This window comes from Rhinatrema bivittatum, chromosome 5 (genome assembly GCF_901001135.1).
Source record: "Rhinatrema bivittatum chromosome 5, aRhiBiv1.1, whole genome shotgun sequence".
Classification (NCBI taxonomy): domain Eukaryota; kingdom Metazoa; phylum Chordata; class Amphibia; order Gymnophiona; family Rhinatrematidae; genus Rhinatrema; species Rhinatrema bivittatum.
The window spans coordinates 374,944,843-374,961,425 of NC_042619.1; the positions used below are offsets into that span (position 1 = coordinate 374,944,843).

General features: G+C 45.1%; 1 protein-coding gene across 1 annotated transcript in view; it reads right to left on the minus strand.

Moving 5' to 3' along the window:
- RNF149 (ring finger protein 149) overlaps window positions 1-16,583 on the minus strand; it is an 87,626-nt gene that overhangs the window by 24,698 nt on the left and 46,345 nt on the right. The gene's annotated exons all lie outside the window — the stretch shown is intronic.

Sequence of the window (16,583 nt, forward strand, 5' to 3'; positions counted from 1 at the left end):
TCTCTTTACAAGTTCCTGTGGTGTCTCTTGAACCCAGTGAACAACAGATTGTGTGTATGCTGAGAGAGAAAGCATAAAGAACTGACAGAAAAGGGGGAAATATGAAATCTGATTCCCACAAATCATGTTTTACATTTTCTGTCAATATGTGGCCAAGAGTGACAAACTTTAGAAAGGCAAAAAAATAGGGTGCACCAGCTCACTGGAAGAAAGTCGCAGAAAGCTATCAAAAACAACATTGTCCTAATGAAGGTTCCAGTTTAGAGATCAAACATCAGCTTTCAAGTTATAGCAGTGTTTGTAAAACAGGAACTTTTGGCTTTAACTGTTATGCATACCGTCCGTGGCAGACCCGCGGCACGGCCCTCTCACCTCTCTGCAGTAACTCCAGCTCCCAGTTCCTCGTCTCTGGCGGCAGTGGGCCGCCAGCTCGAGGACAGAGCTGGCGGCCCACTGCCGCCAGCTCTGTCCTCGAGCCTCCCCGGGTGCCGCCGGCTCAGCTACGGTACCTGGCGTTCCCGGTCCAGCCACCACCTCCATTGCTTCACGTCGGGCCTCTCCGCGTGGCCCGCGGAGAGATGCTGCTACACGGCGCCGCGCCCCTCCCTAGGCACGAGCGCATCTCCAATGTTTAAGTAGAGCCCGCGGTGGGAACCTAGCCGTGGCCACGTATGATGTTGTCAGCGGAGCACCGGTATTAAAGCCCGGGCTCCGCTCCCTAGCTTTGCCTCTGCAACAGGTCTCCTTGCTGGTTGAGAACTCGTTGCCTCCTGAGAGATTCGTCTCGCTCCCGTGTTCCTGTTGATCGCTGTCTTGGTTTCTTGCCTCTACATTCCTGCTCTACATCTTCCCTTGGATTGCCTACATGGACTTTGACTTTGCTTTGCTTGACCACGCCGTTGATTCTCTCCAAACCCGGACCTCTGCATTGCCTGACCACGCCGTTGATTCTCTCCAGACCCAGACCTCTGCATCGCCTGACTACGCTGTTGCCTTTCTCCAGACCCGGACCTCTGCATTGCCTGACCACGCCGTTGATTCTCTCCAGACCCAGACCTCTGCATCGCCTGACTACGCTGTTGCCTTTCTCCAGACCTGGACCTCTGCATTGCCTGACCACGCCGTTGATTCTCTCCAGACCTAGACCTCTGCATTGCCTGACCATGCCGTTGATTCTCTCCAGACCTAGACCTCTGCATCGCCTGACTACGCTGTTGCCTTTCTCCTGACCCGGACCTCTGCATTGCCTGACTACGCCGTTGCTTCTCTCCAGACCCAGACCTCAGCATCGTTTGACTACGCTTGACCCTCACTGTGCTCAGACCTCAGCCTTGCTTGCCACTTTGTCCAGTTTGCCACCAGCCCTGACTCAAGCCTGTTCTTTGACACCTCTCCAGCCTACTTCCTGGACTTGGCCTATTCAGGCTTCGGCCTGCTCTTGCTCGGACGCCCCCTGTCTGCCTACGTTCCTTTGGCACTCGAGTTTCCAGGACACTACCTCGTCCAGTATAAGACTGTATCATCTTCCCTCTGCTGCCTCTGGGCTGATCACCATCTCCTTATGAACGTTATACAGAGGCCCACCTAAGTCCAGCCAGCCCTGGCACCCAAAGGCTCAACCGGCAGGGAACGAGGGCTGATATTGGTGAAGCTCCAGTTGGCCTCTGTACATCAGCCCACTCCGCCTGCCGACAGTGGGGACCCATAGGTCCCTGCCTATGGGTTGTGTCAACCCCACCTCGGCCCAAGAGTCCACATCCGGCGCAACATTAACTATGGAGTTACTATGGGGTTACATTGGCCACCCTCCAGTCTTCACATATCAATAAAATCATCCACTGTACCTGAGGACTGGAGGGTGGCCAATGTAACCCCAATATTTAAAAAGGGCTCCAAGGCGATCCGGGAAACTACAGACCGGTTAGCCTGACTTCAATGCCAGGAAAAATAGTGGAAAGTGTTCTAAACATCAAAATCACAGAATATATAGAAAGACATGGTTTAATGGAACAAAGTCAGCATGGCTTTACCCAGGGCAAGTCTTGCCTCACAAATCTGCTTCACTTTTTTGAAGGAGTTAATAAACATGTGGATAAAGGTGAACCGGTAGATATAGTATACTTGGATTTTCAGAAGGCGTTTGACAAAGTTCCTCATGAGAGGCTTCTAGGAAAAGTAAAAAGTCATGGGATAGGTGGTGATGTCCTTTCGTGGATTGCAAACTGGCTAAAAGACAGGAAACAGAGAGTAGGATTAAATGGGCAATTTTCTCAGTGGAAGGGAGTGGACAGTGGAGTGCCTCAGGGATCTGTATTGGGACCCTTACTGTTCAATATATTTATAAATGATCTGGAAAGAAATACGACGAGTGAGATAATCAAATTTGCAGATGACACAAAATTGTGCAGAGTAGTTAAATCACAAGCAGATTGTGATAAATTGCAGGAAGACCTTGTGAGACTGGAAAATTGGGCATCCAAATGGTAGATGAAATTTAACGTGGATAAGTGCAAGGTGATACATATAGGGAAAAATAACCCATGCTATAATTGCACGATGTTGGGTTCCATATTAGGTGCTACAACCCAAGAAAGAGATCTAGGTGTCATAGTGGATAACACATTGAAATCGTCGGTGCAGTGTGCTGCGACAGTCAAAAAAGCAAACAGAATGTTGGGAATTATTAGAAAGGGAATGGTGAATAAAACTGAAAATGTCATAATGCCTCTGTATCGCTCCATGGTGAGACCGCACTTGAATACTGTGTACAATTCTGGTCGCCGCATCTCAAAAAAGATATAGTTGCGATGGAGAAGGTACAGAGAAGGGCGACCAAAATGATAAAGGGGATGGAACAGCTCCCCTATGAGGAAAGGCTGAAGAGGTTACGGCTGTTCAGATTGGAGAAGAGACGGCTGAGGGGGGATATGATAGAGATGTTTAAAATCATGAGAGGTCTAGAACGGGTAAAAGTGAATCGGTTATTTACTCTTTCGGATAATAGAAGGACTAGGGGACACTCCATGAAGTTAGCATGGGACACATTTAAAACTAATCGGAGAAAGTTCTTTTTCACTCAACGCACAATTGAACTCTGGAATTTGTTGCCAGAGGATGTGGTTAGTGCAGTTAGTGTAGCTGGGTGTAAAAAAGGGTTGGATAAGTTCTTGGAGGAGTCCATTACCTGCTATTAATTAAAGGTGACTTAGAAAAGAGCCACTGCTATTACTAGCAACAGTAACATGGAATAGACTTAGGTTTTGGGTACTTGCCAGGTTCTTATGGCCTGGATTGGCCACTGTTGGAAACAGGATGCTGGGCTTGAAGGACCCTTGGTCTGACCCAGCATGGCATGATCTTATGAGTCTGTTGTTATTAATAGAGATGTGAATCGGAACTGAAATCCGACCCGATTCTGGTTCCGATTCACATCTCTAGTGGTTAATAAGTATTATTTCCTATTGAATTGAGAGGGTATGACGTAGAGGGGAGAGGGGAGTGCCTTGTTGTCACGTGCCTTGTGACAACAAGGCACGTGAAAAAAAGTCCAGAAAGGCAGAAACTGAGTCCCACTTACTGTTGCTACCATTCCAACGAGGCAGCATCCAAAAATGTACCCCTATTTCATAACCAGCAGTTTGATTAATGCTTTCCTTGTTTGGTTTATTTAACCCTGGTCATTTTAGTGCTCATGAAAAATGTTGGACTGACAGTGCTAGAAATAGAAATTTTGTACTCCCTCATGTAAGAGGTATAGCACAGGCTGCAGTGCACCTCTCCCACCCTTCTCCATCAAGGCAACCGGTTCTAGAGAGTGGAAAGTTAATTCCGTTGTCTTGACAACTGAATCCTTTACCTCTCTGCTGAGACTGCCAACGAAACTGTAGATTAGTGGCAACTATGATATTGGTTTCCTTAATGACATGGACATGTGCCTGCTGGGAGCTAGACTGAGACAACCAATTAATTACACACAGGCCATTTTTAATGGTCATAATTTTCAGTTGCCACTGGTCTGGGCTGGATTTGGTAAACTGGAGGTGAACGACTCTGAATTCCTGTGTCATGCTATTTCTACTTATTTATTTGGTGTTTCACCTTTTCATAATTACATCAAAATGAGTTACACTTCAAAACCCACCATTTTTTAAAATTACAATCATATAAAACTGTAAATGCCATCACATATAACAAATATACACACAATGACAAAAAACTGGGTCTGCACTTAACAACCCCATTTCACAGGATTGCTGTGAAAAGGGAGTTGCTGCTGCTAGGGGATTTAAGCCTTCCAGATGTTGATCGAGACATCCCAACTGCAGAATCTTCTAGAAGCAGGGAGATCTTGGATTCTCTGCAAAGAGAACTGTTCTGTCAACTGGTAACGGAACCCACATAGGAGGGGGTGATGCTGAACCTGGTGTTTACCAACGGGGACAGTGTTTCTGATGTTGAGGTGGATGATCATCTGGGAGCCAGCTACCACCGGATGGTGTGGTTCAAAATTAGTTCACAAGAGATGAAAGTTCAGTCTAAGGTAAAAGTCCTTGACTTCAGAGAAACTAACTTTCTCAAAATGGGGAAGTACCTCAAGAAGCCATTAGCTGGATGGAAAAACCTAGGGGAAAACTAAAAGGAGATATCATAAGGGCAACTAATCTTTTTTTTTTTTAGGAATGAAAATAAAGGGAAGAGGAAAAAGAGGCTGCTATGGTTTTCTAAAGAAGGGGGAAAAGGTTAATGTTCATAAACTACAAGAGATCGCAGAAAGAGGAAGACAGGCGACAATATCTGAAAAAGCTAAGAGAAGGTGGGAAAGTAGTCAGGAATGCAAAAATTCAAATAGAAGAAAAAATAGCAAATACGGTAAAATGTGGGGACAAGACTTTTTGTTACATATGTTATTGATAGAAGGAAGTGCAAAATTGCCATTGTGAGACTCAAAGGCGAAGGGAAGGAATATGTTGAGGCTGATGAGGAAAAAGCAAAACTACTTAACATATATTTCTGTTCAGTATTTTCACTGTGGAAGGGCCTGGAGCAGGACCACATAAAAGAAACACAAATAAAAATGGAAGTGAGATAAACCTCAATCGATTTTCAGAACAGCGTGTTCGGCCGGATGGGATACATCAGAGGGAACTTAGAGATGTCCTGGCAGCTCCGCTGGCTGACCTTTTCAATGCTTCTTTAGAGTCAGGAGTAGTTCTGGAGGACTGGAAAAGAATGGATGAGGTTCCTATTCATAAAAGTGGAAGTAAGTAGGAGACTGGGAACTACAGGTCAGTTAGTCTGATCTCCGTGGTGAGAAGACTAATGGAATCACTGCTAACACAGAGGATAGTGCAATTTTTGGAATCCAATGGATTGCAAGATGGTTTTACCAGAGGTAAATCTTGTCAGATGAATTTGAACAATTTCTTTCACTGGGTTACCAGAGTTGGATCAAGGAAGAGTGCTAGAAGTAGTGCACTTGGATTTCAGCAAGGCCTTTTGACACGGTTCTGCATAGAAGACTTATATATAAATTGCGTGCCCTTGGTATGGATCTTAAGAGTGACTGACTGGGTTAGAAACTGGCTGAATGGGAGGCAATAAAGGGTAGTGGTAAATGGAGTTTCTCCGAGGAGGGAGTTGTTACTAGCGGTGTGCCTCAGGGATTGATCCTTGGACCGGTTCATTTCAACATTTTTGGGAGCAACACAACAGAAGGGTTGTCGGGAAAGGCTTGTCTTTTTGCCAATGATACCAAAATCTGTAACCGAGTGGACAGCCAGTAAGTGTGGAAAAACATGAGAAGGCATCTAGCGAGGCTTGAGGAATGGTCCAAGGCCTGGCAGCTAAGATTTAATGCTAACAAATGTAGAGTAATGCATTTAGGATGCAAAAACCCAAGGGAACGATACAGTATTGGAGATGAAATTCTAAACACAAAGGAAGAGCAGGATCTGGAGGTAATTGTACCTGATGATCTTAAGGTGGTCAAACAGGTGAAAGGCAGAAAGATACATGGCTGCATAGGGAGAGGGATGGTCAGCAGAAAAAGGGAGGCGATATTGCCCCTGTATAGGTCCTTGGTGAGACCTCACTTGGAATACTGTGTACAATTCTGGAGACCGCGCCTTCACAAAGATATAAACAGGATGGGGGTCAGTGGTCTTCATTCTAAAGCATATAGGGACAGACTTAAAGATCTAAATAGGCATACCCTAGAGGAAAGACGAGATGGGGAGATAGGATAGAGACATTAAAATATCTCAATGGCTTCCATGCATAGGTGAGCCTTTTTCAACGGAAAGGAGGCTCTAGGAGTAGGGGTCATGCGATGAGGTTGAAAGGGGATGGATTCAGGAGTAATCTTAGGAAATATTTCTTTACAGAGAGGGTGGTGGATGTGTGGAACAGCCTCCTAGTGGAAGTGGTGGAACCAAAAAGAGTATCTGAATTCAAGAAAGCACAGGATAAATACAGGGGATCTGCAAGGAAGTGATGGGAATTATGCTAAATTAGTGATGGGAATAATGCTAAATTAATTGGTCAGATGTGCAGACTGGATGGGCCACAAGGCCTTTCTCTGCCGTCATGTTTCTGTGTCCAAACACCTAGTCGTATAACCTAGCCTTCAGTTTTATTAAGCAGTTTGTTTCTTGCTTCAGCTCTCAATAAACAGTATTGCATAAATATGGGCCGACACAAGTGAATGCACTCCGTCGTGTCACTGTTAATTTAGCCTCTGTCAGGGAAGGGATGATCATTAGGGCCCACTGAGATGATCAAAGACTAGGCTCTGGAGTACAGTAGGACAGAAGGGCTGACCAGATAATAGTACAGTCATCATATACAAGTATGTAAAGATAAGTAACATGATCTTAACATTTGAATTGAAATTCCACTGGCAGCTACTGCAGAACACAGCTGATATGTTCATTGCTTTTAGCCCCCGTCAAGAGCCTGGCCGCCCTATTCTGCAGGAGCCGCAAGTGTTTCAGCTAGGACTAAGGTAAAGTAAGTTACAATAATCTATTCGATTGGTAACCAAAGAATGGATAACTAGGGCCAAATCTTTCTTCTCTACAAACTGATGCAGTTGGACAATTTGATGTAACTGCAAACTGTTTCTTGTATAAAGCTAACAAAAAATGTCTTACACGGGTGTTTTACATAAAAATGTGTACAATAAATTTCTAAATGGTCAATAGAAATAAAGGCAGAGTGTCCCAAGGGTACCGAGTGCATCAAGGGCACTGTGCCAAGGGATCAAGCCAAAGGCACTGTGACATTGAGTGCAGCAAGGCACTGTGGCACTGAGGCCTCGAGTGTATCGAGGACACAGAGTCATCCAGTGCATCGAGGGCACTGTGACATCCAGTGCACTGCACCGCAGTACTGAGGGCACAGAGTGCATCGAGGGCACCGTGTCATCAAGTGCGCTGCACCGAGGGCATCAAGGGCACTGAGTCATCAAGTGCATTGTGACATCGAGTGCACAGAGGGCAATATGTCATTGAATGTGCTGCTCCAAGGGCATCAAGGGCACCGAGTGCTTCAGGGGCACTGTGACATGGACTGCATGGCACCATGGGCACTGCAGCACCAAGGGCAGGGAGGCCTCGATGCCCAAACCGGCGCAGCGAGACTCCAGTTCCACAGATGCCGACGGCACCGAAGGCCACCGTGGCATGATGGGCAGTCACTCACTTCCACGCAACGAGGGTGACCCTGGACCTCGACGGTGTCAAGGTAACCATGGTATTCGAGGATGGCCCCGTTCCCGACGCGGTCCCAACATTGATGCGTCGGACAAACGGTGCTCTGGTCACAGCTGTGCATGGGCAACCGGTCATGGACATGGCACCGAAATGCGGCAGCAAGCTGCTAGCCCAGGCTCCGCTCATCCTCTCTCCCAGGGAGATTGCATTGCCAAGGCTGGCAAGCAGGAGGGGAGGCAACATCATCCAGGGCTCCTGCCCGTGGAGACGAGTTCCTTGATACGTGAGAAGGATGAGCACGGCCCCCCCACAGGAACGCCATAGTGAGCTGCCATGGAACTCCAGCCCGGGTAGAACTCAGGTGAGTCCCCAGGCTCAGCGGCCTACACAGATCACCGATGGACTGCATAGCCCAGTCCTGTCAGCACTGTGGAAAAAGAGAAATAGCAGACAGAGCATGGAGAGGACAATTACAAAACCTGCAGAAGCAGTTTTGTTTTTTGGTTTTTTTTAAATAACAGACTCTGCCAGGGTGCACAGGTGAGAGAACCCACCCAGACAGTTGGAAACAAGAACAAAACTACCAGAAGAAAAAGACTGCAGTTCTAGAAAAAAAAATCCCTCACGAAACTGTAAGGAGAGAGCAAAGCTAATTACTGAAAAAAAAAAATTTTACTCAGAAAAAAAAAGAGCACGAGCTCCACAACCGCGAGACAACAGCTCTGCGGAAAAGAAAAGACTGAGGGACTCTGCCTAGGGGGGGCAGGGTGATCACTACAGCTGCACATGCTCAGTGGGGCGTGCTGAAAGCTCTAGAATCATCGAGTTCAAAGTTCCGGGCCGGGCTCCATCCGATGATGTCACCCATGTGACAGATCCACCCCCAACCTGCTCCCACATTCGGGCCTTCTGTTAAACTTTGTTATGTTAATCTTATTCTTTTCGCTCTCATCTCTCCCACTCTGTAAATCCCGGTTCATTGTAACTTTTCTCTTTCTAGTTAATTGGTTACCCCTTGTTTCGCTGTAAACCACTACGATAAGACTCTAGTCTTGAGTATCGGTATAATCAAAAGAATTTAAATAAATAAATGTGTGAGGACCACCATCCTGCTGTCCTAGGAGAAAGCTTTGGCATACATTTCAGTGTTCTGTTACTGATCATGAAGGGTATCATGGCTCAGATGGAGGATGCCTGTAATGGACCGCCACGCTCGATGGATTGGTAGGAGCAGAATGGAGGGCTGAGGACCAGGGGAGCCAGGCGTCAAATCCCACTACTGCTCCTTGCAACAAAATGGGAGAAAACCTTTGATAAAGAGGCCCCCCCCTTAGATTGTGAGCCCTCTGAGAAGAGGGAAATTACTGAATGAACCTGAATGTAACTCATCCTGAGCTATGCAAAGGCGTCAGCCTAATATAAATATATTAATGTTATCCTCTTCTCTGTACATCCTAAAAGCAGTTTATGCTGTACCCGATAAAGGATTATTTATGCCACTGTAAATCAAACATGAACATGCGAACACCACTTTTATTTAAACAAGACTATGTTCTTTCTACATCGTGCCAACCTCACCTTTGCAATCCACCTATACTGTTTACATTTTACAGAGGGAAGTCAGGAAGACAGGAGATAAATATTCTCTGTTTCTAGGAAATACTACCAGTCCAAATCAATCAGCATTAAGTACTCATGACGCAGAGTCACTTGTTTGGAACCATTCTCCCTCAAAACACGTGTTACCAGTGAAGATATGAACTTCCCTCTCCTTACATGCCCCTTACTTGTTCAACTTTCTGATCTGAAGGACCTGGAGGAGAGGAGGTGCAGGGGAGATACGATACAGACCTTCAGATACCTGAAAAGGTTTTAATGATGCACAATCGACAAACTTTTTCTGTTGAAAGAAATCAGTAGAACTAGGGGCCACGAAATGAATCTCCAGGGAGGATGACCCAGAGCCAACGTCAGGAAATATTTCTTCACGGAGAGGGTGGTGGATGCCTGGAATGCCCCTTAGTGAAGATGAAAACAGTGAAAGAATTCAAAGGGGCATGGGATAAACACTGTGGATCCCTAAAGGCTAGAGGATGGGAATGAAGATAAGAGCGCATGGGGGTAACTTGCTGGTGTGGCAGATACTACCAATAAGCCTTCATACTGTTGATGCAATTCCATCACTGCTCTCTGCTTCAACGGTAGGGGGAAATGAGGAAAACGGAAATTGGATTTAGACAGCAGCCAACAAGGACCCTGACTTTTATGGCCTGAGGAAACAAATAAGCATGGGGGTAACTTGCTGATGCGGCTGTTACTATCCTGAACTAATAAGCCTGATACTTTTGATGCAACTCAAACATAGCTCAACGGCAAGAGGTAACAGGAAATTGGACTCAAACAACCATAAACAAGGGCCCTGCCTTTTACAGTCTGGGAAACTGATAAGTATGTGAGTGACCTGTACGGTGTAGCAGATACTACCACAAGCTTGCTGGGTAGACTGGATGGACTGTTTGGTCCTTTTCTACCGTCATCTCTATGTTTCTATGTTACACTAGCCCAATCTGAATGTAAAACAATGTAGAAGGACATGATACTCAATGAGTTAATTTATAAGAGCTCTGCTATCATTTCATGCCCATGGTAAAGCAAAGTTACTTACCTGTAACAAGTGTTTTCTGAAGACAGCAGTTCATCAGTCACATATTCGAGGGTGATGTCATACTGATAGAAATGCAATTTTCAGTGCTTTCTAGGAAAAGTCCCAAGGCTCTGCTGAGCATCAGAAGCTCTTCCCGTATAACAGTGAGCATGTACCATGCCTCGGTGCTGAAATTAAGCTACTTTATTTATTTATTTATCGAGTTTCGCCATCGGTTTCACCATCACAACGGTTTACACAGTATCGATGTTTAGCAGAGTGTACAGAAATTCACGTGCTTGTTAACATTGTTATCGTAGTCGTTATAAGCATAGTTCATTTGTTAAACTGTACAAGTTAATTATGTGCATTGGATTGGTTCTGCATGTTTATATGTAGCATAGAGTCATTGGGTGTTTTGGTATGCTTTAGTGAACATCCAAGTTTTTAGTTTGTTTTTTTTTTTTGAAGGTTTTTAAGTTTTGCTGTGTTCTCAGTTTGGTTGGGAGGGTGTTCCAGAGTTCGGGGCTTCCTAGGGAAATGGCTCTCTTCCGAGTTGAGGTAAGTTGTTTGTGGCATGTAGGTGGAATTTTTAATAGACCTTTGTTAGCTGAACGGAGATTTTGGTTTGGTGAGTGGAGTTTTATGGATGCACTTAGCCAGTTTGTTTGTTTTTCATATATTATTTTATGTATGATGGATAGTATTTTGTATTCTATCCTGTATTTTATTGGGAACCAGTGTAGTGAAATGAGAGTTGGAGTAATGTGATCGCATTTTTTCGTTCCTGTGAGTATTCTGAAGGATTTGGAGAGGTCGGATGGTGGTGAGAGGTAAATTGAATAGCAGGGAGTTGCAGTAATCCAGGTTGGAGAAGATGAGTAGTTGGGAGGACTGTTCTGAAGTCGCTGGGGGAAAGAAAAGGTTTTAGATATCGTAGGGTTAGGAGTTTGTGATATCAGTCTTTGATTTTAACAGAGATGTGGTTCTTGAAGGATAGTTCCTTGTCGATTATGAGCTTAACTCATGTGCTTAACTCCAAATGGGGAGGAGAAAAAACAGTTCTTGCCTTGTTGACAAATTGCTGTTTTGTTTTTTTTCTGTTTTTTGTTGAAGACAACCTTATCTCAAGAGACCCACATGTGTCACTGGTGAATTGACAACTTCAAAGAACACCTGTTACAAGCAGCAGTTCACCACTGACACGTGGGTGAGGCCTGAAGCCCTGCTGTTGGTGAGGATGAGCCGCAACTTGGAATTTCTTTTTGTGTTGGAAAATGCGTTTCTTGGATTCTTGACTCCAGTACTTCCTGAAAGATGAGAATGGTTCAGAGGGTGCAGTAGAGAAGAGAGCCTGACCCATGGGTGATCTTTAAAGAAATCCATAGCCTCATCTCCAAAGGAATTCCCTCCTGTACACGGCACATCAGCAAGCCTTTTCTGCATGTCTTCATGAAGGCCTGAAGCTTGAGGCCATAAGAGCCTGTGATCATATATAAACACTGAAGAGGCTCTCAATGCCATTTCAAAAGCATCCCATGCCGAGTGCATAAGATGCTTTTCACACTCGTCTATGTCTTCTACAAAACAGTATGCAAATACTGGACCATGTAGGTCTGGAGCATGTCAGGAAAAGGCATTGCCAAAATGCTATTATCCAAGCTCTTAGAATCTTATCTGGGGGTAACTAAAGTGTGTACCTGAGACTTTTTGGCATATTTCAGGGCAAATTCAACCACCACCACAGTCTGGTGTGGCAATTGGGACCAGCTGAATCCCTCAGCCACCTGGACACAATATTTTACGTCTACCTTCTTGCAAACCTGGAATACAGAGTGTAGAGTTTCCCACATCATCTTACACATGCCCTGACAGAGCCACTAATTCAGGGCATCCAGCTATTTGGGGATGCTAAAAAGTAGTGCTCTAGGTTCTCCTCCAACTCAATGGGAATAGTCTTAGCCACTATCTGTATAAAATCTGTAAAGGAGAGGTCCTCTTGAGGTGAACTGCCCCTTGCCTGTGCAGGACAGGGGGCAGGAGAGTATTCTTCTGCAGAATGCAACTCCTCCGAGTCATACGTAGACCCCTATGAGCTCTTCAGAGTCACTCTCTATACAAACCAGAGGTGATATCAGACGAGGTGTTGATCCTTGGGTTGATAGCCTTTCTAAGCCAATTGATGCCAAGCATCAACAGGAGCTTTTCTCCAAAGAGTTTGGCTTTGACTTGATGAGATCAATATTCAAAAGCCATTTAGATGGCTAACAAAGTTATCTGCCTAAAGAGCAAGGTTTTGGATATTCAGTCCCTTATCTGGCTAGAGGAAAGCCTTAGTAAATCTGGCCCTACGTTTGCACCTGAGGCAATGGAGGATGACGTCCCATGGAGCAGGAGCAGGAATTCCTGGTTCACAGCCCACTGCTCTAATCACTAGGCTACTCCTCCACTCATTGCAATTGTTAAGTTTAATTATCAAAATCTTTGGGGGAAAGAGTGGCAAGAGAGTTGGCCTATGGTCCTGAAGGTTAATGGGAGGGATGGAGACTGGATGCAAGGTTTAAGGTTCACCTAGGGTGCCTCGTCCCCTTGCTTCGGCTCAGGTCACTGCCACATGGGTTACTGCTGAATTGCATGTCACCAGAGAAAGGCCATTTATAAGTAAGGATCTTTGTCTGCCAGTTTCATTAGCATACAGTCCAACAGGGAGAAAAAAAATACAAAAATGAAAAAATGAGTTACAGTAGAGCCCTCTCTCTAGCCTGCACAATTCAAAGATTACCCACCCAGTCAAGCCAGATATAGTTGCTGCATCATGAGAAAAAGTATCTCCAGATGTCGGGCCATTTATAAACCTCAGTAATTTTGCGGATTTCAGGCTATACAGAACACCTACTCTTCATAACAAAACTTCCCTGAACTCGGATCAGGATCTCCGCTTTGGAGTGGTATTTGTTTTTTAAAAGCTGGGAATGGTTTTATAACTCGCTTGTTTTCTGTCTGACGGGGAGGAATTTAGGATTTATTCTGGCTGCAAGTCAATGAATTGTTATTGCTGGCTAGCACTTTCCTCCTTCCCTCCCTCCACTCACCTTACTTCCTGTTCCTCTTTCACACAGACTCCTCTTAGTGAAGGGACGGAATCTTTCTAAAGCTTCGCTTATTGCGGCAAAGCAGTCCCTGTGTTCCGACACATTTATTACAGATATTTTCTTCGAGCACGGATGGGGGAAGCCTTTGGCCCACAAGCCCTTTGCTCGATTTAATCCGGCCCGCGGCAAGGAACCAGACAACGGTCCATCGCAGTGGGAACTCCTGCTCTATTGCTGCTGGCACCACTTCCGGGTTCGCCAACCAGGCCTCACCTTTCACTGCTGTATGGCTAACTCTCATGATCTCCACCTCTCCCCACCGAGCCCTGACCGCAGCAGATGTTCCTGCTGACACAACAACTTCCAGGTTCATGGTGCCCCCCCTCCCCCCCCCCATCCCGACTAATGTGGCCCACCGAGGGGCTCAGGATTCCTAACACAGCCCATCAGCCACAAAGGGCATCCCCCGTCCCTATCCTAGAGGTTAAAAGAGGCGATTAGTAAGAACAGTTTAGAGAAGAGTTAGAACAATTGTTTAACTGGAACAGAAATAAGAATGAGTGATGCAGGGCAATAAAACTGTGGTGCAGCAGATTTTTGTGAGACTTTCTGGAAGCTGTGGTGTTGCCCTAACTGTGCCCAGGAACTGAGGATGGATGCATGTGACCTAATACCAGGAGACATAGGTTCACTGGTACTCACTGTGACCTTAAGCCACTTATCTGCCACTGCCACATGTATCCACTTAGACGGTCACCTCTTTGGGGAAGGAGCTCATTGTACCTGTATATAATTTGTTATAAAGCACCGTGGGCTAAGATACTATGACTGTGTTCCATTAAAACATGCCTTTCTATATGCTCTGTGATTTTGATCTTTAGAATGGTTTCCACTATTTTTCCTGGCACTGAAGTCAGGCTTAGTGGTCCACAGTTTCCCGGATTGCCCCTGGAGCCCTTTTTAAATATTGGGGTTACATTGGCCACCCTCTAGTCTTCAGGGTATAATGGATGATTTTAATGATAGGTTACACATTTTAGCTAACAGATCTGAAATTTCATTTGAGTTCTTTCAGAACCCTAGGACGCATACCATCCGGTCCAGGTGATTTGCTACTCTTCAGTTTGTCAATCTGGCCTACCACATCTTCCAGGTTCACAGTGATTTGGTTCAGTTCAACTGACTCATCACCCTTGAAAACCTTCTCCACCCAACATCTTCATTAGTAAATACAGAAGCAAAGAATTAATTTAGTCTTTCTGCATTGGCCTTAATAGAAAGCTGTTAAGGATGGTGGCATTTACTGAGGTGTGACCCAAGTATGGTATGGAGGAAGACAGGTTATGCCCACATGCAACTTCAAATCACAAGTAAAAAGGCAGCATAAGGATGAAAGTTTGGAATTTCTAGTGGACTAGAGGCATAAAAGACATCTGTCACAAAGGTGAAACATGATCCTTGCTGAACAATTCAGATCAGACATTAATAAAAGTTTAAAACAGATGAGCACGGATGGATGGAAGATGGTAGATTCAGGCTGTCACCCTCACCAAACAAATAAGCTTGGAGGAGAAAGCACAGTCACTTGTAAAGAACTGGGAGGTGGGCCAATATAATCATTCACAGAGGGAACACAAGGGGAACAGCAGTATCAGGAAGGCTATGCTTTCAGATGCTCATTACCCAGGTCATGCTGCAGAGACAACTTTAGATATTGTTGCTATCACAGTGAGAAGGAGTATTAAAACCTATGACTGGGATATAGCCAGACCAGGTTATAACCTGACCAGGAATGACAAGAGTAGGCAGAAAGGAAGGAGGAGCAGTATTTCATGTACAAAAAACCTAAAACATATATTAAAGCAACTGAAATGCAGGGGGCATGGGCAGCTTAGGAAGTATTGTGGGTTATCTTAGAAAGAGGAAGTGATCCCCTGAAGTCCATGGATCACCAGTCAGTGTGGTTTAATACAACTGCAAAGGCAGAAAACGGCCACACAAGGGTCGGTGTCCCAAACTTCAAGAGTACCAGCTTTGTGAGGAGGGGGAAGTAACTTAAGGAGGCACTGGCAGCAGGGGCAGGGTGAGAAGATCTTGGTGAATGAAGGAGGAGAACAGCAGGCTAAACTAAAGGCAACCAATAGAGGGGCAACACATCTTTATATTAGGAACGTAAGTGAAAATAAGAGGAAAACGAAACTAGTATGATGTTTAAAGAGATGGCTGAAGAGATAAGAGCAAAAAGATTAGCGTTCAGAAGATACAAGCAATCTCAGAAACAGGACAGGGAAAAAAATATCTGGAAAGGCAGAGGGAAGCAAGGAAGCCAGTCAGGACAGCATTTGTTTCATTTCTACACTTTTAAAACAACTTCCTTTATAGATATGAAGCCAAAGCAGTCCACAGTCAATTTACATCAGCAACAAAATACACTTAAAACTGGAATTTGTGCAAAGCTGCATATGAAGAACGGAAAGCCTGCAAAAGCTATTGCAGATAGTAAGAATAGGAAAACAAACACGCAAGAAAGCAAGAGAAATACGGTAAGTTTGCAACTTGACAACAGCATTGCCACATCACGATCTCGGCCCCTGCAGAAGCCTTGAGATATTATTCCTGCTCAAGGGTTTCAGATTTGACCAGATTCACACACTGTTTCCTATATTATATATATATATATTCCAAATTGGATTACTGCAACGCCCTACTCATTGGACTCCCCTACTCCACCATTAAACCCCTACAAATGCTACAACATGCTGCAGCGAGACTCATTGCAAACTCCCGTAAATATGATCACATCACCCCCATCCTCAGAGACTTACACTGGCTCCCCATTACATCACGCATTATCTACAAAACACTCACCATAATCCACAAAGCAATCCACACGCACAACTCCAACTGGTTAGACCTCCCTTTTACAACCCCTAAGTCCAGACGACCCACCAGAACAGTAAAAGCTGGCACCCTACTGGTGCCCTCGCTGAAAACAGCCCATCTCTCCTCCACACGAGACCGTGCTCTCTCGATTGCAGGCCCCACCCACTGGAACACACTACCGCCTGACATACGCCTTGAACCCTGCATGAACAACTTCAAAAAGAAATTGAAAACATGGCTATTCGCCCAAGC